Source organism: Maylandia zebra, linkage group LG1 (genome assembly GCF_041146795.1).
Source record: "Maylandia zebra isolate NMK-2024a linkage group LG1, Mzebra_GT3a, whole genome shotgun sequence".
Taxonomy (NCBI): Eukaryota; Metazoa; Chordata; class Actinopteri; order Cichliformes; family Cichlidae; genus Maylandia; species Maylandia zebra.
In genome coordinates this window covers 12,491,147-12,513,841 of record NC_135167.1, presented here as the reverse complement: position 1 = coordinate 12,513,841, position 22,695 = coordinate 12,491,147, and the positions used below count along the sequence as shown (strand labels likewise).

The 22,695-nt window shown below is 40.7% G+C and overlaps 1 protein-coding gene across 2 annotated transcripts in view; it reads left to right on the top strand.

Annotated features, from left to right (window-relative positions):
- The first annotated feature begins 849 nt into the window (after positions 1–849).
- The window catches only part of sema4bb (sema domain, immunoglobulin domain (Ig), transmembrane domain (TM) and short cytoplasmic domain, (semaphorin) 4Bb), a 63,718-nt gene continuing 41,872 nt past the window's right edge, over positions 850–22,695 (top strand). The window contains exon 1 of one of the 2 annotated variants that reach the window (XM_014407568.4): positions 850–1,061. The gene's annotated coding sequence lies outside the window, so the exon portion shown is untranslated. Of the gene's footprint in view, positions 1,062–9,613; positions 9,832–22,695 lie in introns of those variants that run through there. The other variant, XM_014407544.3, reaches the window with a different exon arrangement.

The window sequence follows — 22,695 nt, the reverse complement described above, 5'->3', positions numbered from 1 at the left end:
TTTTCTTTTTTTCTACTAACGCCTTTCCTTTTCACTCCCTCTTTCTCTCCTCTCTTCTCACTCTCTGTCTCTCTTTAGGGATGGCACGCTGCACAAAGACAGGTGATTGCTGCTGCTGCTGCTGCTGCTATAGGGTAACAAGAAAAGTTTGTGTGTGTGTTTTTTTTCCCTTTTCCATTTATGTCAAAGCAAGCAGAAAGTGTTTTGAATCACTCACCTGAAATGTCAGTAACTTCCTAACAGGGTGTCCATCAGTGCTTTTTCAAACTGACATAGCAGCCATTAGTTAGCTTACAGTGTGTCCTATGGTGAAAAGAGACTGGATTGTCATTTTGTGCCTGTTTGAGTGTGTAAGAAACAAAAAGGAAAGCAAAATGAGCATCTGGGATACATCTGTACATGAAAGCTGTAAGCTGAGCACTTATTTATAGCCACCAGGAGGTTTGGATCCATAATCTACAAACAAAAAGTGGTTCATGTCCTTGTGATTACTCTACCTTCCTGATTATAGGTGTTTTTTATGCTCTGCTCATGAGTACACAACCATACACACACACACACACACAGGTGCAGGCACCATGACGACAATGCACTGCATGCAGAATGGACCCAATCTTTAATCATCGTGTGGTCTGCTGCAGAGGGAGAATATACGGTGATGCAGACACGAACGCAAACACAAGGACACACACACACACCTTCCCCCACCCGTAGTCCACCCCCTGCAAACCTACCATTCCCTAGTCTATGATGTAATGCTACCAGACCCCTCCTCTGCTGTCTTTCCCTCTATCTCCTCTCACACACTCCTCTCCCTCTTCCTTATTCTATTGGTGGCTCCCGCCTGCATCTGCTGGATCAGCTCTGACTCCCTGCATACGCGCACACACACATACACACACTCACACACATGCACACATACACACACACACACACACACACACTTCCATGCTCCCTCTCACACACACTCTTACACATACAGTACCAGGGGGATTCCTCCGTCGCTGCAGCCTCTGCTGCTCCACCTGGCTCCTGTTCTTCCACAGTGGGGGGCAAGCACGGTGAGTCCCTTTCTCGCATGACAGCCGGCGATTGTGGTTGACAATAAGACAAAAGGATGGAGGGACGGTGTTTTGTTCTGCAGAGAGTGACGGACAAACACCGGGAGGCTTTGCTGCCACTGCAACCTGGAGGAGACGCTCGCAGCTGAGTTTGTGCTTGGAGTAATGAAGTGCTGTGAGGCTGCTCAGCTACTACAGATACCGGTCACCTCTCACCGGGTGCCATGGCAATAGATTGTATTTGGTCAGGGTCTCAGCATGTTGCGTGTGTATCCTAGTAAGGTGCTTGAAGCCGTAGTGAGGTGCATGTGGACGTCAGCTCTCAGAGAGGTGAGAAATTTGTGTGCATATGTGTGTATGTGCAGCCTGGATTAGGAAACCTAAATATGCTCCAGGGTGTTGTGTGTGTGATGTGATTTCCTCTGTGAGAATTGTCAGTCACCTGGTTTGAGATAACAAAGGAGAGGAAAAAAGCGGTTTGAATGTAAATGCAAATCTGGTACTGGGTTAGGTTTATTTTGTTCTTATTAGTGCTAGCTACACTGGCTACAATAAAAGTAAAGTGTTATTATTTACATAGACTGTTTTGCTTGTGTTGCTGACAAAACTGGGTGTGTTCATGTGGTGTGAACTTGAGCACCTCTGACATTTAGAGACTTGCAATGCTCTCACTGTCTTATCCTTTCCTATTATGTGCACTAGACTCTTTCACTGTGAAGCTCAATGACACTGAGTCTAATAGGAATAGTAATTCTATTATTGCCAAGGCTTTTGACTGCTAAATGACACACTGATGATAATGGAACTGAGTGAAATGAAAATCACTGGTGCATTTTTCTTCTTTAGTCAAGTTTGACTAGTTCCTATTCTGTGTTGTATTGCACTGCAACCTTACCTTATAAATCTAGTGTGTTGAAATGTTAATATTTTATAGGGCTGGGCGAGTTCACATGTGGGCACTCTCATAACTAATTCATCCAGATGTGTTTCCATTTCAGCGTTACACGTAGTGGGCTAAAAAAGCCAGACATGATTCATTTTTGTTCCATTTCACTATAAATGATGGTTCCTTTTTGACTGTCTTCATTCTTTTTAGTTGGTAGTACAATGATGGGATCCATATTTCAAAACAAATATCTAGAAAATCTGGAGGGAAGTGTTATCCATCAAATGCCACCAGCTCACTAGCTGTAAACCAAACAATATATTTTCCAAGCTCAATAATCTGCATGCCGTTCTTCAATTAGCCAACAAACAAATTAGCTTTGCTATGCCTTTCAGCTCCCTCTGCATTTATTGTGATTGCAGTTATGACCACATGGAAAAGAAGAAACTCATCCAAGATATTTCCAACGTCAGCTGACCTTAATCAGAATCTCCACAGTCCCTCGTGGAACAGTGTGCAAATATATTGGTGGGTTTTTTAATCGAAGATTAGCACATGAAAAAGCTCCTCCTCGAGGCTGTTTAACTCTGACATAGCCTCTGTAGGCATAAATGAAAAGTAATTAAAATGATGGTCCAGCAAAAAAAAACAAACCAAATAAACCACTAGGCAATAAGAAAGTGTGCAGAGCTGGTTCCTATTGGCCAGTGAAGCACTATTTTGGTGCTTGAAAGGTTAGTTTGTGGTCATACTAAGATAGTTTATTGATTGCTAAGGATTGTCTTATTGCATTGGAGTCACACTGGGTTAAATATGTACACTTGGGGTTTTTTGGGGGTTGTATGGAAGCCCCAAACGCAATTTCATTGTTCTTGACAATGACAATAAATAAATAAATACTAAATACTAAATACTAATACTAAATTTCTTACTGTTTGAATCTCATTACAGACAGCAAGAGACGCTGTGTCTCTCCAGTCTCCTAAAGCCTTTAAAAGGAAGACCAGGAGCTGAGATTGCAGCCATGCTGCACTTATTCAATTTGGCAGAGAGTTTACATTTTAATTATCTCCCTAAGGAGTTCTTAAATTATTAGATCTTTCTCTGATTGCGAGAGTTCTCTTGTTTAACATGTTTTGGCACAACTTCTGCCTTTGGAGCATTACTTCCTGTAACGTGGAGTCGAAGTTGCAGAATATTTCTGGCCTGATTCAACTGGTAAATTTTGCATCTGCCCTCAATGGGCTCACTGACGTCAAACCAACAGGCCGGAGCGAAAATGAAGGCATGCTAACTCAATGTAAAGTATTGATGAACTAGCAAATTAAAAAGATCAATTCAGTCAATAGTTCATTGACTCTTCCAACGGTATAACCAATTTGGATTCTAATTAAAGCAAGAAAATGATTCACATAGTTCTTACATTTGTAGTGCAGACTGTGTTAGCCTCTGCAGCACAATCTAAACACGGGCCTCTACGTAAACTGTTTATTTCTCTTTATTTTTCCAAAGTGCTCAATTGTCTTTTTTCCATTTGCTCTGAACAGGGGCACCACAAATATTTCTGAGAATAAAACATGTGATGATGCGGGGCCTAGTTATAGGGAGAAAAAAAAACATGACAGCTGCTCTGGTTCTTCCATTCTAAAGTGGAAACTTTCTTACTGTACAGTAATATCGAAGCAAACTTAAACTGTCTAGCAAATGCCACACATACGGGATTTCACTAACAGAATTTCAACAAATTAAAAACAAACTTTCAGACTTGTCTGTAATCTAACCCTATTGGTAATTAGGGGGACTGTGGGTCTGCAAAATGACATAGTCTAAAGCGTAATGTTACCTGGCACTGTGCAGTGGTTCAGCACAGACTAAACACAGAACAGAAAGCTGCAATGAAAGCAAAATATAGAGGATGATCCTTGTTTAACATTTTCACTTTTTTAAAAACTAAACAGCCTGAAAACTTGCCTGGATTGCTTAGATCTTTGCCGTCCAAGCAGCTGACTGAAATTTCATTCTGTTTTCAATGAGCTGTTTTTCTTCACATTCCTCAAACCTCCACAGAGCTTCACAGAAAACACTGCAGCTCCAAGTTTTGATTTTCTGCTCTTTAATTCCAGAGAGGAATCACAAAAATTTGCCCCCCCAAAAAAAGCTATTTTATAATTTTTAATGGTATTGCACTTTAATGACATACCATACTTAATCTCATTTTTGTAATCATTATTTGTGCTGGAAAATTCATTTAAAAAATCCAAAACTTATTCATTCCTTCTCTTTGCCTGGAGGCTTTCTTCCACCACCCTCCCCCTTTCCGCTTTGCAGCTGTGCAGGACCTTCACCTATGCCCTCCTGCTGCGGCACCAGCTTCAAAATCACGAAGAAAGAGCCAGACAAAGAAGACTGAGCAAACACACACACCACCATGTTCATTTAAATTGGGCTGACCGTGAGTGACATCACTTCCCTCCAGCCCTCAGGGGAAAAACAAACCACATTAAGCAGCATTAATCTCATAACATCCTACAGAATTCATATTATCACCTCATGTCATTCCTGCTTCTGAACCTGTCAGACAGATATTGCTTCTATTTCATTAGTGAATAAAAAGGTACCCAAACAGTCCAGCTGGCTCCAGTATGGGCTCGTAGCATCAAGAGTTTGAGTCCATTTTGAAATCTTTACCACTTGCCTCACTCTTTTCATCTGCCTTTCTTTGGCTTTCTCTGTGTTTGTGTATAATTTTTCTGTTGTTTACTGACCTCTGGAGCAGAAATGTCATAACGTGAATCCGTAGATAGGCTGCTTACTTTGCTGACTTTACATTTTCACATTATTTGGGGGCTTTGTTTTGTGAAATTTACCTTGATATGAAGGTTGTTTGTTTCAGACCTTCATTCTTAAGGTGACAAAGCTAGCTGGTAAATCTCTAAGCTTTAATTATTCGGATGAACCAATACCTCACTCTGAGATAATTGAACATGTATGGAATGAAAGGACAAGCCAATTATAGCTGATGGCACGATTTGCATCTCATGTTTAATTATCTTTCCTGTCACCATAAACACGTCCGTGTGTTCGATTGTGGAGGGGTGCAAAAGGGACCAACACCACAAATATGGCAGGCTACATAAAGCTAAGCAAACCGCTTGTGGCTACGCTCTTAAAGACCAGCTGTATTTAAATGTGCATTTAGTCATCAGGCTGTCTGTTTTCTGATAGCATGCAAACACGCACACTAAAGTAAGATCGCTAACATTATAAACAGGTTAACACTGACAGCGTGAAAACGTTTATAAGCCAGTGTTAGCCTTTAGCTTGCGCAAAGTTGCCAAGCTCCTGAGTCATACTATTTAAATGCTCTTATCTGCAAAGTGGGTCACCATAAAACAAAAAATCTGGCAAAAACTAACAATTTTTATTTTAGCTATTTTGCTTTTTTTTTGTTATATAGATTATGGCAAGTGATTTTGGTTCGGGGTCCTTATACCATGTGGAAAATTTAGGTATGAGAATGGTCTCTCATCGCTAACAAACAAACGTTTGGTCTCAGAAATATTAATTCATGTGAGAAAGAAAGAATATCCAAAAGGAAGAAAAACATGGAGACAGCAAGCAGCTTTTTCCCCTTGCTTACGGGTACAAAACCTCACATTATCACTATCTCTGATATATGACGAAAGTGTCAAAACAACACATCTCAGGGTCATTTATAGAAGAAGCAAATTGGAACCTTTCAGATCTGAGTGCTCTCATCAACAGTCATCAATCATCAGTTTAAAGAGCGGTTGAATGAAATGTGGGGGTATTTTGGGGTCTGTTAGAGCTCAGCAAGATGAGGACATGGAGTTGAGTGTTAGTGCTGTTAGCTGTGCAGGAACACGTGGACTGGATAGTTCCCACTAACATGGCATCCAACAGGTGAGCGCAGGCCTTCGGTTTGACTTTGAAGCTTCTGAAAAATTCACATTTCCATTTCCTTTAAGAGATACTGTTTGTAAAGTGTACAGTTCAAAGAGATGTCATTTATTTAAACAAAAAGATGCTAAATCATATACTGTGTGGCTATGGTACATAGCTAATTTGCCCCTAGCCATGTATATTCTTCTTCTTTCAGCGGCTCCCTTTACTTTGTCTCCAAACCACTCGACCCAAGCTACACCTCTGATATATTAATTTCTAATCCTACATCTTCTGCTCACTCCTAACCAAAATCTTAACATTTTCAACTCTGCCACATCCAGCTCTGCCCCCTGTCTCCAAACCATACATCTTATCTTAGGTCTCACAACTGTCTCATAAATCTTACCTTTCATTCTTGCTGCTGTCCTTCCGTCACCAATCACCCTTGATACTTGTCTCCACCTGCTCCATCCTGCCTGCACTCTATTCTTCACCTCTCTCATGCACGGTTCATTGGTCTGGATGGTTGACCCCTTCCTCCCGAGTAGTTAAACCCATCCACCTGCACTGCCTCTTCTCCTTGCACCCTCACATTTCTACCTGCCTCCCTCCCATTCGGACACACGTCCTCCTGTATTCTGTCTTGCTTCTGCCGACTTCCATTCCTCTTCATTTCTCTTCTCTCCAGAGCTTGCCTCCACTTCTCCAGGCAGTCTTCCATCTGCTCCCTACTCTTATAAAGTGTGTACCTTATAGCTAGTGTCACAAAATCTTTCATCATTTTACCAAGAATACTGCAAGTTTACAGCCAGCTAGCAGCTACTACAGCTATACTGCTATTTTTATATACATAGGCACAGCAGTGATATCTTTAGTTGCGTGCATGTAAACTGTATGTGTGGAGAGCAAAGCCGGGGAGATTTGGTGAAATGCCATCTCAATATGTTATTGGCTATTATCTGACAAAGGCTGAGCTTTTGTTAGCTTGTTAAATGTATCTGTTTGGAAACAATGAGCAGCACACTGGCTTGGATATCCACCGGCTTCACCCATTCATACAAAAGATGAATGCAGTTACCTGGGTTGGGCATTTGAACGTTACAAGCTTGGTGAAACCTGATGCGACCATGGTAAAATAATAACTGGAAAAACTGAACAGCCAACTCCTGGGTGTCTTTTTTGTACAATCAAAAGCTGATCAAGTTTTCTCTAACTGAGAAATGGAGGACAATTTAATGTGTGAAACACTTGAAGACCATGAACTTTTTAGGAATGGTTAACTGGGATGGAATATTGGCGTTCCATCATTTCCATTCAACCTGATTATTTGGAATCAGAGGAGTCGCCCCCTGCTGACCACTAGAAAGACTCCAGACTTTTCAGACCCAGAGGCTTTTCATCTATTATACAGTCCCTGGCTGTGCCTGAAGCATTGAGACATTGGCTGTTACGCACAAATGCTAAGTCATCAGACAGTCTCGATTTAGCTGATGGTTGCAAGTTTTCCATGAATTTCTGTACAAATTAAATTGCAGTGAATCCAGTATGCTACTGCTCTTGTGACTATATTTAAAAACAAAAAAGTTTCTTTCCCCTGCCTCCACAGGTAGCTGTATTAAATATATTTATCAACGAAAATATCTAATAAACTCACTGACACAAGCTTGGCTTTAATGTGAGCTGCACTACTTAGAGATTTTGTTTGGTGAGTAAATCCACAAAACACTGGGTGAAAATCCACATCTGACTGTCTGTCATTTACTTAACCCCAATAAAAGCTCCACGGTGGCCGTGACCTTAATATGAATAGCTGCTGTATGCTCCCTGTGTTCAAGTTCGCGTGCCACCACAAGGGGATATTATTTGAGTGCAGCAGTAGATTAAGGGTGATGTGATCAACAACTGGGCTTTTGTCAAAGTCAGAAGTAATTTGTGCAAAGTGTAAACTGCTTCAAATAGACTCCAGTATGGTCATTACCAGAAGGCTATAATCATATCAAAGTGGTTTACTTGAAGCTGCAGAGCTACTCAGCTTCAGCATCTTGTTGCTGCATTTTCTGTTTGTGAGTACCAAAATGTGAGGACTCCTTGGTACTGTAATTTTTTCTGTTTTTGCCAGTAGAAAGTAGAGACTAATTTTCTCTCTTGATTGTTAGATATATGTATGTTTTCACAGAAGTAGGTAACAGATTTTCTTGCCATCAGTGATATAAGAGTGAAAAGAGAAAACTAAATTCTGCCTGTTTTAGAGAAATTCGCACTGCTGAGTGGTATGGCCACCCCCTGTTGTTTCCAGCCTGACTTTTGCACGAGTTGAAAGATGTTAATCTTCTCACTAGTAATCCTTGTTTGAATTTGAGGGATTACTAAGGTCTCAGCAGATAAAGAAGAACAACTTTGATTCGTTGTGCGTCTATCAGAAACCATACGATAGAAAGAGACATCTGTACAGCCAAAAAGCAAAAGAGAGACAGACAGAAAGCCAAAGAGAAAATGGGCTTGTATCAGTGATTCAACCCTCGCTTGCAGTTATTCCTCTGTGTGTGAGTGTGTGTGTGTGTCTGCTTATGCTGAGGGGTCACTGGCCTCTCCTTTATCTGTGGCACAGTCACGCAAAACCAGTCAGAGATTGACAACATTTGGAGGATAAAGTGTCAGGACTGTGTCGTGCTGAGCTATCGGATGCAGCCTGGAGCACTCTCCATCACATTTCTTTGTGTTAACACTCAAGAAATCTGACAAATTCTCACATAGCCACATGTCACTGAAAGCAAGGCACTGGAGACTAATTATTAATGTTATCTTCCTCCCTACGGGCATGAATGGTGGTGGTGTGCTGTGCATGAGTTTAATTTATGTCCCTGCTCCTTAGCGATCATTTTGATTGGATGTCCTGTGTGCAGCAGGACATCCTGTTGTTTTAGAGCCTTAGAGGAAAATTTGATGAGTGGAGTCCAAGGTTCTTTTTACCCCTTTCTTGCTGCAAAAAGAGATTACATGAATGGCTGAGTCTTGTTGTGCTCAGGTCTTTGCCTTTGTACATAATCCCCTGTAATTCTCTTTGTGGCGGACCCTCTCAGTTGTCACTCATTGTTTGATGGCTTCAGGGTTGCCCTGAGAAGAGAAACGCTGATACCCAACACAGCAGAGCAGGAAAACTTTCTTTCCACAAAGACATCTGTAACGGAGGTTCTTCTCTCTTCCATTTCTCTTAAGCCTTATAGTAGAAAATAAATTCAATATACTTTTATTTAGACGTGAGCCATAGCTCAATTTTCAGTTCCTCCAAAGTGTTAATCAAGTGGTCCACCCCCCATTCAGTTCATACACTACCTTGGTTTTTGTTTTGTTTTTGCTGGGAATTTTGTAATTATTCCTTTTTTAACTCCACGGATGTTTTGATGGTTTGGACTTGCCTTTAAGTCCTTATGTCATGTCTCACTCCAAAAATATCTTAATACCGGTACTTACAATATGTGTATATACAATATACATTAAACTGTCGATAGAACATTTTCCGCGTTTGGCAACGAATAATCCAGCTCTTTATAGTAAGATTTTGTTGCATTACACGTAAATATTAATTTTTTCCCGTAGTAATTGTAAACTACATGATCGCGGGGGCGGCTGTAACGCCTCTGACATCTTTCTCCCTTTGTTTCACCGGAGGTGATCGCACATGTGTGCTGCAGACTCCTGCTGAGCACTCAATGGTTGCAGGCAGTGTGCGTGTGCTGTGGGAGGAGCTAAAGTTTGGATGCATGAAAGCGACCAGCCTTTAGTTTGTAGTAGAGGAGGCTCGTCTTCACACGCACTGAGGATGGACTTCGCCTCACGGACGAGTTAATGGACTCAATAACCTACGCGTTAAAGCGCACTTTACTGCGGATTTAGAAGATACATCGATTTCGACAGTTGTTCCGGTGACCGTGAAGATTTCAGCTGTAACCGAGGTCTTTACACTGCAGCTCGTGGATGGTAAGGTCTTTTTGTGCCTTCCTCGTACTTTTTGTTGCCTGTCTCCACTTTAAACACCTTTAAGAAAAATAAATGAGAGGCAGGGGGTAACAGTTTTTTAATGTTTTATTAGAGGAAAAAAATCTTTGCGGACATTTGTGGTCCGGGACACAAGTGTGAATTTTAATTGTTTAGTTTAAGTAGTTTATTGTAAGATGGGGTCCTTAAAGGCAACTGGGATTTTTAATGTAATGGTGTAGGTTACTGTTGCATTTTAATTATTATTGTTATTATTATTTCTGTCGCTTTAAAAATTAGTTTGCATGTTTTTCTACTTGGAGTTTACATTTTTTGTTGCTCATCACGGTGCTGATTCATGCCCTGCACATTTTCCCTGTTCATTCCTAAAGAGAATGCTCCAAATATTAATTACTTTTGATTTTAAAAAAAAAAGAATTCTTTGCATTGCAGCTTTAGAAAGGGGTTTTTCGGATTGTTGTAAAAGAAGTATGTTGTATGTAGGTGTGGAGAGAGCCGCTGGACTTGGCCTCTTGTGTTTTCTGTCGCACATGTGGGTAAACAGCTGCTATTTCCATTTAACCCAATAAAACAACGAACCAGAAACCGTTCTGATGACCTGATTCTGCTTTGTTTTCACCAAACATCGGGCGAAAAGTGTTGCTTCTAAGTCTCGATCAGTCACTCATTTCTGTAAATACCACGTGGAGTCGTTTTGGAGTAGATTCTGTCCGGTTTTACACTTGCTTAATGACACCTTTCCTGTTATTCTCTTCCAAATAGCCACCTCCTCTTATCTCCTTTGGCATGTTGGAGACTGTGTTGACATACCTCCTGTATCACTTTGCATTTCTATGAACCAGACACCGTTTGACCGCAGATAAAGCATCCCATTTCCTCTGTTTTTGGTAGGGATTTCTTAGAAAAGGCGTTTTTTTTTTTTTTAAATTTATCCTGAACTGCTGGATCAGATCTGGTGGTTATGATGCATGTGAGAGCAAACGACTTTCAGAGTTTAGATATTACTGATATGATTTACCAGAGTAAGACTGTAAATGACCAGTGGAGCAGTTTTCCCTTCAGGGCTGTGCTGTTCTTCGTCTCTGTGTGATATTGTATCAAGAGCTAACACTGATGGGCTCTAGCGTTTATACTGTAAACAAACTGAAGAAACGTTCCCTCTAGGAGCACATGCAGCAGCATCATAATGTGTGCTTCCCATCTTATCCTCTGTGTCTTACTCTGAAACGCATAGACACTCATGCATAAGCAGACCCCCACCCACACGTTTAAACAATCAAAACACACACACACACTCTCCACCCAGCACTCCACCCACTATAACAACTTCAGAGGAATGGTCAGCATGTGGAGAGGTTGTGGTAAACGAGTGGGAGGGCAAGTGGAGACCCAGGAGAGGAGACACTCTGTTGCTTTTAACCCTCAGAAGGTTAGTGATGTTCCATATCATGACTAGAGGGATTCGATTTGTTCAGGGCAAACTGATGGGAACTTGCGTGTTGAGAGGCCCCAGATGTGGGAACACAGTCATTTTGCTGGGCCGAAGCCAGATCGCACCCAGCGACAGGGCAGACGTTAAGCCAGCCATTGCTGCCTTTTCATCAGCCCAGTTAAGTTTGTGCAGAAGACAGAAAAGAGTTTCTCTGTCCTAAACATAAATTTGTTTAATGTGCATGGTTTGCTTTGCTGATGTTTTGCCACGTAAACATTTGGCAGTAACAGCACCTCCCTTTGAGGAATTTGTGAGAATTCTTTCAGTGTTAATGCTACACAAACTGTGAAAAGTCACACTGTGCTTTTGCACATTGGTGATAAGTTCACATTTCTTTTTAATGGTTCACATTTGCATTCACTAAAACTTGGCTCTAGACCTTTTTGCTGACTTTATCGCTGTGTCCTTGCATAGCTTCGCCTGCCATTTGCAAGGCCATTCATATTCAGTGTGACCTGCAGGTCGTGTAGAAAGGCTGGCCAGGCCCTGCAGGGGTATTCAATGTTGGGTCAAAAGAAGACTATGAATGCAGGTGACACTTCTGAGGCTTTTTCTGATGAGCCAGAAATTCTTCAGCAAATTGGATTTTCTTCATTTATTGCTGCTTTATACTCTGGCATTGCTTTCATAAACAAATCTGGTTTTGATGGTAAAAACATGTGTTCTATCTGCATTTCACTAATTCAAGTCAGATTGCTGTCATGCCTGTTCATCTATCACATGGAGCTGGAGAATTAAAGAGATTTGTACCACTACTGACAAATGCTTCAGGTACTTGCTTAAGTCTCATGGCATTTATTATATTTGGTGTTTTTCCACTGTTTATCTTGAAGATCAAACATAGCAGACAGTGCGAATGAAGCCTCTTGAGGTCGATATAGTCCTGTAACATTTCCGTAGCAAGTCTTTGATAATTCTGTAGATGTAATCCAAGTTTGTGCTCACGCTTCTGTTATAAAACTGAGCAGTTGCAGACCCCTGTTGAACTCTGTTTGGGGGCAGAATTGCAAAAACATGTTGGATAATACATGTCGAGCTACTCAGGTTTATTTTGAAGGACGGTTTATACCACTTGGCTGCATCTGTCTGACAAGTTCATCAGAAGTGCTCTCTGACTTCCACGAGGGTTTAACTAAGGTAGCTGTCTTTGAATGGAAACATGTTATGTAACGTGGAGCTCTCCTCCAGAGACAAATGAACGTCTTCTGCATTTTTCTTCTCTTATTTTGAAAGAAGTGTGGAGAAAAATATAAACAGTGACTTTGTAATGGAAAACAGACTTACGATGTGCCTGGAATGCTGAGATCCAGTATTTATTTATATAGTAAATTACCAGAGACCCATATTATTAGGTTATTTAAACCTCGCCTTTTCCTAAATAATGAAAAAGTGCTGTGCACTCAATAAGGAAGAAAACTCCTTTATGTGAGGACCTTTATGACCGGTATTGGTAGGTGTAAAGTGGCACAATAGGAGGAGGGGAATTGTACCATTTTGTTTTGTTTTTCTTTGTATAAGCTGTTTTTGTTTTATTTCCCGTGTTTGGATTCTTGCTTCTTTTTTTTCCCCCTCACAGGAAACTGGCACGGTTTGCCATGGTTTTCAGGGTTTTCCATGAGGTCATAGCACCTGATACCAAATACTTTTTTTCAGTACCTGCTCCCCCGGTGTTCCAAGTGATCCAAACAGGTACTAAAATGTGGCGTCTTCGGTCTGCATGCCACCGATTGACTGGTCAGTAGCATCATTCCATGAGTCATGAGAGCGTCTTGTTCACAAAAGTTAAAACCGCCATTTTTGAAACCCAGCAACGACACATGCTTACTGCTTGCTATATCGATATACTCCAGTAGGAAATGGACCCCCTTCGTGGAACAGAAAGCCAAGGTTAACCATGAAGTTATCAGGATAACAGAAGATCCTTCTGTTGTGTACAGGCCTCTTGTTTCAACAGGTGGTGGTTACACACAAACACATACAGCAGTGCAGCAAAGGCAGTAAACATGGAGGAGCATAAAGAAACATCAACTAATGTAAACAGTGCTGGATTTAAAATATGTGCAGTATTTCTCAGATTAATGTTTCCAAACAGAAAGAAAATCTGACATGCTTTTTGTACCATAATGGGCAGAATTTGGCAGATGGTGCTCAATAAATTCACTTTAAGTGAAAAGTTAAACAAATTGGCCTACTAGTTCTTTTATGATTATAAACGTTATCTTAATGTGCTGTACAGGGCTTTGCTGTTGTTAAATTAAGATATTCAGGAGTTTTAATTTTGTTTTGAGTGGTATTAAATGGCGTTATAATGATCATTATTATTCTAGTAGTAGCCTTGTGAAAGGCAGAGGGAGGTTGTTGCAGTAAGTCCAATGACTAAATTGAGGCTAAAGAAAATATTAATGATGTCAGGATTTTATTTATTTTTTTCCCAGGCCTTCACTCCCCAGCCAAGCAATTTTTGTACACTCTTTAATTAAGAATTGATTTTGCCATTTTGTTAGCAGTCTTTTAGATCGTTTCCAATTATTTCCCTATAAATGATTATTGAACTCCAAATGCATTATGATATCATTCCCTTATTTGTTCCAAGTCTCCACTATTATCAGTAGGACCGTTGCCCAGAGGGACAGAACTGTTGACCTTTTACTTCCTTTATTGGCTACAACTGCTGGCAAAGACAAAGACAGAGCTCACGCCTGACGGTAAACAAAGCAGTACTGCTTCGGTTGTTCTTTTTGAAGTCCAGATGTTTGCTGAGAGTCAACAGCCAACTGCCTTGAAGCGGCCAACCTGACAAATGACTCGGACAAACTGTGTCATGTTTCTACTTGGAATGAGTAATGAGAACAGTTTTGTGGTCAAGCCTTTTGGTCACGGAAATCGAAGTTCTTACCTGAGCACGCTGAAGTGAGTTTGGGTCTGACGAGGTGAAGTGGAGCCTGAAACAGAATATAGTCATCTGATATGCTTTTAAATCCTATTGCTCTGCTTGTCAAATCATGTAAGGAAATGAGTCCTCACATCGGTTTAACTACGGGGATTAATCGTGCACCGCACTCCCCCACCACCACTTTGACGTGTAAGTCATGAGATGAATAGCCCAGTATGGATAGCCAATCCTTTGGATTTGATGGTGTAATTAGCAGATGAACTGTGATGCTAATACAGCATGGTCCAGACCTCAGAAAGGCCTCTGTTGTGCAATTGCATGACTCTAAACTTTCAACTCTCCTTTGTGACACCACAGAGTTTGTTCACAGTCTTGCCTGACATCGTCATCGACCCAGCAGATGAATAAGATGCTGTGGTCCGTCGTGGCCATGGGCAACTTTCACAGCACCAGAGTGGCTCACATATCTGGGCTGCAAAATCAGAGTGAGGCCACAGGCACTGGAAAACAATTGAAAGGATTTTTCCCCTCACTGCTAATGTTTTCGGACAATCATTAAACTTGGTTCTGTCAACTAAGCAGTCAAGAGCCCCAAGCAAGTAGGAACGTAAAATTCTTTCTCTGTTTTTGTGGTTCAGTCTTCCAGGCCACACTGTTAGTCTGTAATCGTGAGGATTTCCTGATTAATCAGAACACCATATTAGTCTAAATGGGTCATTAGGGTAAAGTGTGGTGAGCTTTTCAACACAGAAGCACACAATAAACACTTTGTAGTTTAGTGGACTGAAGGGGGAAAATTGCTATTCAATTTTTATCATCATAAGAGCTCCATGTCTCCAATTTTTTCTGTAGTTTCTGTATTGGGACTGTGTCAAGAGAGAGAAATTATGCCTCCTATCACACTGCGCTCTGACTGACGCACGGCTCATTATTGACGCTTTGCAAGTTTTTCAAGAACTGATCTCCCACCGTTCCCCGTCAAGCTTGAATAATTTCAGGGAAGGGCAAGTCTGTATCAGAGGGAATAAGGTGACCCTTACTCTCCTTTAAGCACTTATCTCCTCTGCCAGTTCTGCTTCACTCACTCGTTTGAAATGATAATTGCCACTTCCTGCATGGCAAAGCTGAGCAGTATGTACACTAATGTAAAAAGGGTGTTTGAATATTCCTCAGAGCCAATTCTAGCTTTGGATCAGACTTGAAGCGTTGTCACATCATGGTGTAATTTCAACACTTTGTGGCTGTAGCATGTTGGAATAAATGTCACAGAAAGACAATTCCAGTAAGTAGCCTCATAGATGCCACTCAGGGATGTAAAATCACTGGGTTCCTGCATTTCAATGAATGCCTTTGACTTTGACGCACAGACGTGATGGGATCATGGAAACGGAGCACGTACTGTAGTTAAACAATTAGCACACATCTCGCTGGTAGCTTAAGGTCATGCAAAGCCAATTAAGGCACATTCAGTACTCAGCCTGGTACCTGATTAACATATGAGAAGGAGGTGTGGCACATAGAACTGGATGAACTGCTGAGTGCATGTATAAGATTCAAACGAACACCAACCAATCATGTTACACTGGAACACTGCTTCAGTTCTCTGGTAGCTGTTACTACTTTAAAACAACCTGTTTAGGGACATTTTACTGTGGGGAATACATCAGGCATGGTTGCGTCGCTTGACTTCTGGAGTTCTTTACATACACTAAAGACAAAGCTTGCAGTTTCACCAGATGCATCCAAAAAAGCAGGTTTCTGCTCTGCATCGCTTTAAAAAAAAGTTTTGTTTTGTGTTTGCTATTGGTAGACCAGGTGCTTCACATCTGAAATGCTCTTAGGTAGGTTGAAGCTGTGCAGAGCGTGGAGCAAAACTAAAGATGAAAAACACACCAAAAGATCTTTTAAGTGCCTGGATGCTGACCTGGAGCCTCTTGCAGGTTTTCTGTGGTTTCTTATGCCATGAGATTGGTAGTCGGGGGAGACCTTCATGGACAACACTTATGTTGAGCCATCCTGCTGAAACTAGATCAGATTGGTATCTAGCAAGGAAGCCAGGTAAATGCCTCCAAGCATTTCCTTTGTATGCGGGGTGGAGCACAGTGGGGGAGGCGGATACGATCGGGGACTGTTGCAACAATGTTTAAATGGTTAACATGACATGAATATCAAGACTCGATGGTTTTAAAGTTGTTCCTGGTTAGATTCTTTTACAAATAACCGGCGATCTATACATGCCTTCTTGGTCATAAACTGTCAGATACATTGGTACTACTCTTTACCTCGAACAAGAGATGTCTGTCATAAATGCTTACTAGTCTTATTAATGCTGTCATTTACAATTTATTATGGGTAGGATTTTGCTGAACTCATTGCCTCTGTGTGTTAATTGTCAAAGCAGATTAAAAAATTGTGGACATTTGGATTTATCGGAGAAGTAGTATATTGCGCTTTCAGTAAGTCCGCTTTGTGTCTGCTACGCTGAAAAGGAGCTTTGATCTAAATTCATTTCTATGCAGTGGCAGTTTGAACCATGAGTGAGTGAGTATTTGGGGGTTTATTGAAAGTGACTGGGTTATGAACTGAAGACCAGGACTTGCTGTTTGGTCACAGGCAAATTTTCTTCACAGCGAATGCCTAATTTGCTTAGTTTTTCCAGTAATTTTATCATTTGAAAGTCATTAAAAATCCTTTTGTATCTGAATCCAGAAGGGAGATACCACAGCAGGATGCATTACAGCCAGTCATCAACACAAAGATGATTCTGTGAATAATTAATAACTCATGCAGGGAAAAGTCATCTTCCTTGTATCAGTCTGGGATCACACATATGAATAAGTAATTGAGTACTTAATTGAGTTTCAGTTCTCAGAGAGTTCCACATTAGTGTCTGATGATTCCCAGTACAGGGCACAGGTAGTGGATTACAGCTCACAAGTCAGTATTGCTTCTTAGATTTCCCTCTTCTTTGCTTTTTCAAACTTTGTGTTTGTATCAAACTGCTTGGTCTGAAATCTGTGAAGCAATTTTTCGAGATGGATGTCGACCATTTGTGGATATTTGCATAAAGAAAATGGAAAAAGTTATAGTAAATGAACAGGTCCTGATAAGCAGTCATATCTGATTTTTGAACCGTTTGTACAAATTTGGCTCTTTCAGAGGAAGTTTGCCTTTAGGTACCAGGATTCCCAGTTCACAGCTGCTCCATATTAAAGACCAAAACGTTGGAGCATGCATAAAGGTTTTCATTTCATTCCAGGTTAAAATCTCTTCTGTGTGCAGACACCGAGGTCTCCATTTGGTTTCAGAGCCAAGAAAAAAATTCACATTACCTGCAGGGTAGAAATGATATTGGAGAGGCAGTAGAACCTTTTGTGGTCATGTTTTTCTTTTTCTCTTTTATCTTCTGTTGAATAAATAAGTGAAAGCAGAGAGGAAGCCTGCTTATTGATGGCCTTCATTGATGCACTTTTGTATTTATATTTTATTACTTTATGCTTTTGAGAATATTTACTTTCAGTCCACTTTCAATTCCCTGATCTAGAGGAAGTTCCTTTCAAGAAGCAAAGACAAAAATATTTTGATGGAAAAATGTTTTTTTTCTTTGTTTTTTTTTTTTTGTTTTTTCAAAGCCTGCATTGTTGAGTTATGAGGAGGTTGTCCATATATAAACCACTCAAAGGCTTCTGAGAGAGGATATCCTGAAGATTTCTCTGATAGAAGTAGCTAGGAAAGAAAGAAGCCAATTTAGCACTACTGTAGAGGCACTCAAGATTTTAGCCAAATTTGAGTGTGGACTTCCTGTTTTTAAAAGTCCACCTCGTTTGAGTATGTTATCAGCATGGTGATGATCAGAACCCTTTTTGAGATGGGTTGAATTTGCGTAGGATAATACGCTTGTCTCTCTTTTTTCTTTTTGTTTTTAATAAAAAGTAATTGTAGCTTAAGAGTGATATCTACATGCGAGTTTGCAATTAATGACATCATCGCAGTTGTCTACACATCTCTGTTGTCTGACATCTTTATCCCTGAGCTCCCTCATCCAGACATGCTGACTCATGCTTAACCATCATGTAAACTCACAGAGTCACTGTGATGATGAATTCACTATGTGCTCTGCCAGCTTAGCAAACAATTGGTGCTGTCTCAACTGCTGCACGGGGTGCTTATGGTTTATTTTTAACCCAGTCATGATTTATTTAGCGCACTCCCTTCTTGGTGTGGGAGAAGTCTGCTCACCTGAAAGTTTTCCTTCTACTACCCACAGTCCCATTCCCTGGTGGACAGAGTAAGCGTTAACGTTTCACCTAATGTTCCTGCAAAGTACAGCATGCAATGTTTTACCTCACGGATATTTGAAAAGTAGTTCACCTTTTACCCCTGATTCATTAAGATTCAGAAAGGTTAAAATTAGTTTAACCTATTAACTATTTATCTGATGACGTGTTCTTTAAAAACAAAGTAAATATTGCCGGTATGTCTAGCAAGGTGGGTTGAAAAAAATGATTTGGAGTCCATGCCATTGATTTGGGTGGGGAAAAAAATGTACCTCCCTCAGCGATCTTGATTTTTGCAATAATTATGCATTGCGCACCCAAGAAAGCAGGCTGCTAGTCTGAGTTATGATGACAGACATAGTAAGGAGTCTCTGCCTTGTCAGTCGCCTACTGAGGCCTTCTTTGCCGAAGATGATAGTTCCACAAATCTTTTGTAAATAGTAATTTAAACCCAAGAGGCCACATTAAACATTAACGTTAACATTTATTTGATTTAAACATTGCTGTCCTTTTTTGTTACTGGAAGAAGTCATTACATCATTTTGGATACAGTTCCCCAAAGTCACCCTTAAATCTGGCCTGACGGACACAGATAAGATTTGATGGCAACTTGTGCAATTAAAAATGCTTTTCTAGTTCCCTTTCACTTAGATGTGCTCATGATACTGTTAATGGATTGGACCGCAGCCTAATCTACCCTCATGTCAAACTCAGTCATACTGCTCTCATCACAAGGTCCTGCCTGGCTGCTGATTATCTCCATAAGTGCCTCATTTTGTGCCAAAGACCAAATGTGAGACAAGTCACTTTGCAGAGAAGAGTTATTGAGAATTCGTAGCCTAGCACAAAGCCCAGTCTTTTAATCAAAAGCTAGCCAAATGGTTAGCATTCATGCTGCTACCTTTCCAATGAACTCGACATGACCTGACGGAGTGTATCGCCCAATGTGTCTTTCACATCCTTTTGCCATATGAACAGATGCAGGAATTAATAGGGAGCCTCGAGGGAGGTTCAGAAGGTTAATGAATCTGTAGCTTTAAGCAATATGGCACCAGATTCACCCTTCACAGATACAAGGAGCAGCAGACCCTCGCCTGCATGAGCAGATGGGTCCAGTGGCATTGAGTATAGTTGCTCACTTTTACTGTAGCAGCTCTGGTTGAATAGAATTCTAATTCTATAAATCCTATAATTGTTACCTCTAATTAGATCACTTTCTTTGGTCGAGCACTTGCTGTCAAATATGATTTAATGCTTATTAATATTTAGTACTTTTTTCCTTCAGACCCTTGTTGCATTGCTTTTGAGATTGGATTAGGACACTGCATGAGTACTTTGACTAAAATGCATTTACGTATGATGGGGTCTTTTTAAAATCTGAAAGAAAAGAGGATGAATGCAGTATTACATCAGTTTACTTGGCCTTCGTGCCCTTGTTAAGGCTGAACAGATCTGCCTGAGGCCTGCAAAGTGTCCATCTAGTGCTCCTCAGGCACCGGGCCCAGTTATATGAACATTTATGAGTCATCATGTGTCTTGGATTCCCCAGATACCTCGTTTCCTATTCAGGTGCATGGGCCTCTTGCTATTGGCATAGTTTTGTCAAAAAAGACAAAACAAACTTTTTTCTCTTTTTTTTTTGAGGCCAATATTTCTGTAAGGAGGCAGATGAGTAAACTGTAAGTAAATGTGTTTTTGTTTTAGTTTTTTGGCTTAATTCTTTGGTAGAAGTCACGACTAGGTGTGCATGTGATAGGTCTGAATGTTTTTGCTGTAATTAAGCAAACACGATTGTGTAAAATGTTTTCTGAACCAATTAAATTGGAACCAAATTACTCATGACTGAAATTTTGGTGAAATTTTTGGTGGGCATCAGCTACATTTTTGAGGTGGTAAAAGGTCAATTTAAGTGTGTTGAGATATTTCTTCATGCATTACTGCCCTAAAGAGTTTGATGAATTAGGAAGCTTTTAAGCCGAGTGGCAGGAAACACTTCTAACAGCACGCCTCTCTTTTCATTAAAATTTAAAACACTTGCAGTTACATAAGGATGTGCCCTGGGAACATGGAGGCTTGAGGTGTGCAAGAGATGCTGGGCAGCCAAGCTTGTTGTCCCAGCAGGCATGAGAGGGACCACCGGAGGCAAAAGGAAATGTTAGAGTACCGTGGGTGGATGTTTCAGCCCACAGTGACTCAGCTAGCTTCAGTGGAGCAGCAAGAACCACAGCAGGCCTGGCAGTGAAGTGAAGAGTGACACAGACCTATTAGTTGGATGCTGCAGACCCCGGGGAGGGGAGACCAGGGTGTGACACTGAGATACAGATGTATTCAAGTCAGCTCCCCACTCTTCAGACTGGGCAGGTAGCAGAGTATGTTAAAAAGTATTATTCAGGCTGCTCAAAAGTTTAAAATGGTACTTTCCAGCTGGGCCCTACCTCCGCAGATGCCCAGGAGCTACTTATTGTCCCACGCTCATCTTGGTCTGCTGTATTTATTGGCTGTCATAAATATTTGCATGAGGTCTTCAGGGAGTTCCTTCAATGATGCGAGAGACGCCATGTGCTCTGCAGTGTTTACTTTCTAAACCTAACCACCTCTGTGGGTTCTTCAGGGAGGCATCTAGCACTGCCGGGCAATAAGGAGTAGGGAGTTATATCAAACACGAGGGCTTTACTGAGCTCACTGAACGGAGGCATCTGTACTCCGGTCAGGATATTGGTGAATTCATAAGAATCAAGTAATAGTTTGCACTCTGGTTTAGGTCTGAAAACACTGGCAAATATATGATCTACAGCTGTTTTGGGTGCACAACAGGCATGTGGTATTGCTGTAAGGAGTCAGTAAGGCCATCACTTGGACCAAGATTGAAATATATTGCAAGCGTGCATACCCCACCTCAGACAGGGTTGTAATACCTTTGGTGATCCCCTGGACTTTCAACTCGCATCATCACTGGGTCAAAATTTTTAGAAAAGATCATTTGTTTCGGCCATAGCGCTTCTATTTTTGTGTTAATTTGAAATTGCAGTATACTGCGTACAAAACTGGTTATTTTGATTTAACAAGTTAAACCAAACAGGAGTCACTGAATGTGCTTTATAATTTAATACCTCTTTAATACTTCTCCAGGCTTACAAAAACAGTCTAGGCTCTTAGTTTTGTTTTTTGTTTTTTTCACAGCTCTTTTTGATTCAGTATCTGTTCTCTCATGACATTGCTTTTGGTGAAAGAAATGCTTTGTTATCAGTGAAAAAACTCATAAAAAGGTGCCACCTGTGTTCAGTTTCAAATGGTAAACAAGCAAAGTGTCAACTAGATAGTAAACTGAGAGAGAGCTTAAAAGCCATCTTCCTCAGGTTTTGTTGGAGACCAACATGAAGGTGCTAATCACAAATATCCTTTCTTCTACGCAGGTTGGCGTCCACATTCTGGACAGGTGGCTTCGGATGGTTAAGTGTTAGTTTTGTCTGACGCAGCTATTGTAAAGCTGCTCATTTCCTGCTTTAAAGTATTGCACTGGTCATTTACTTAATTTCTACCTTGCTCATATACAATTTTATTTCACAGGAAAAGAGGGGCTTTTTTTCTCGTGGCTACAGCTCCGGTTCATCATAACCTCTTTGAACCAGCAGGCAGTAATTAATAAAAATAGACCATGACTGTAATAGACCACTGTTTCTGTCACTGGCTAGCAAAGGCAGAAATGTGTCAACACCTAGTTGCAATAAACGTGACCTCAAAGAAAACATAATGCATCTTCATATTTGAAGGTTTGGGCTCGTGTCAACAATTTGTGTTTTCCTCAAACAAGCAAAAATAAATTATGACAGGTTTGATAGCTGTTGATGTTGTTTCAAAAAACTCAGAGGGTTGAAACAAATGGGCTGGTGCTTACTTTAAGTGCTTTTCAATAAAACTGACAGCCCACTAAACACAAAAATACCAGTATAGATTTACATAACATGCTTCTGATCTGTATACTCACACAAAGCAAATAAAAGCTGTTCATTGCACCTTCTTGTGACAAATTACCGGGTTGTCTTGGGAGTCACTGTTCTTTTATTTCCCCACATAGCCACAAAATTGGAGCCAGACTCCCGTATTATCTTCTAGGGGGATCTCTCACCGATTTGTTGACAGCATAATTAAATACAGAGATTAAAAAAAATGTAGTAGGCGTTTCG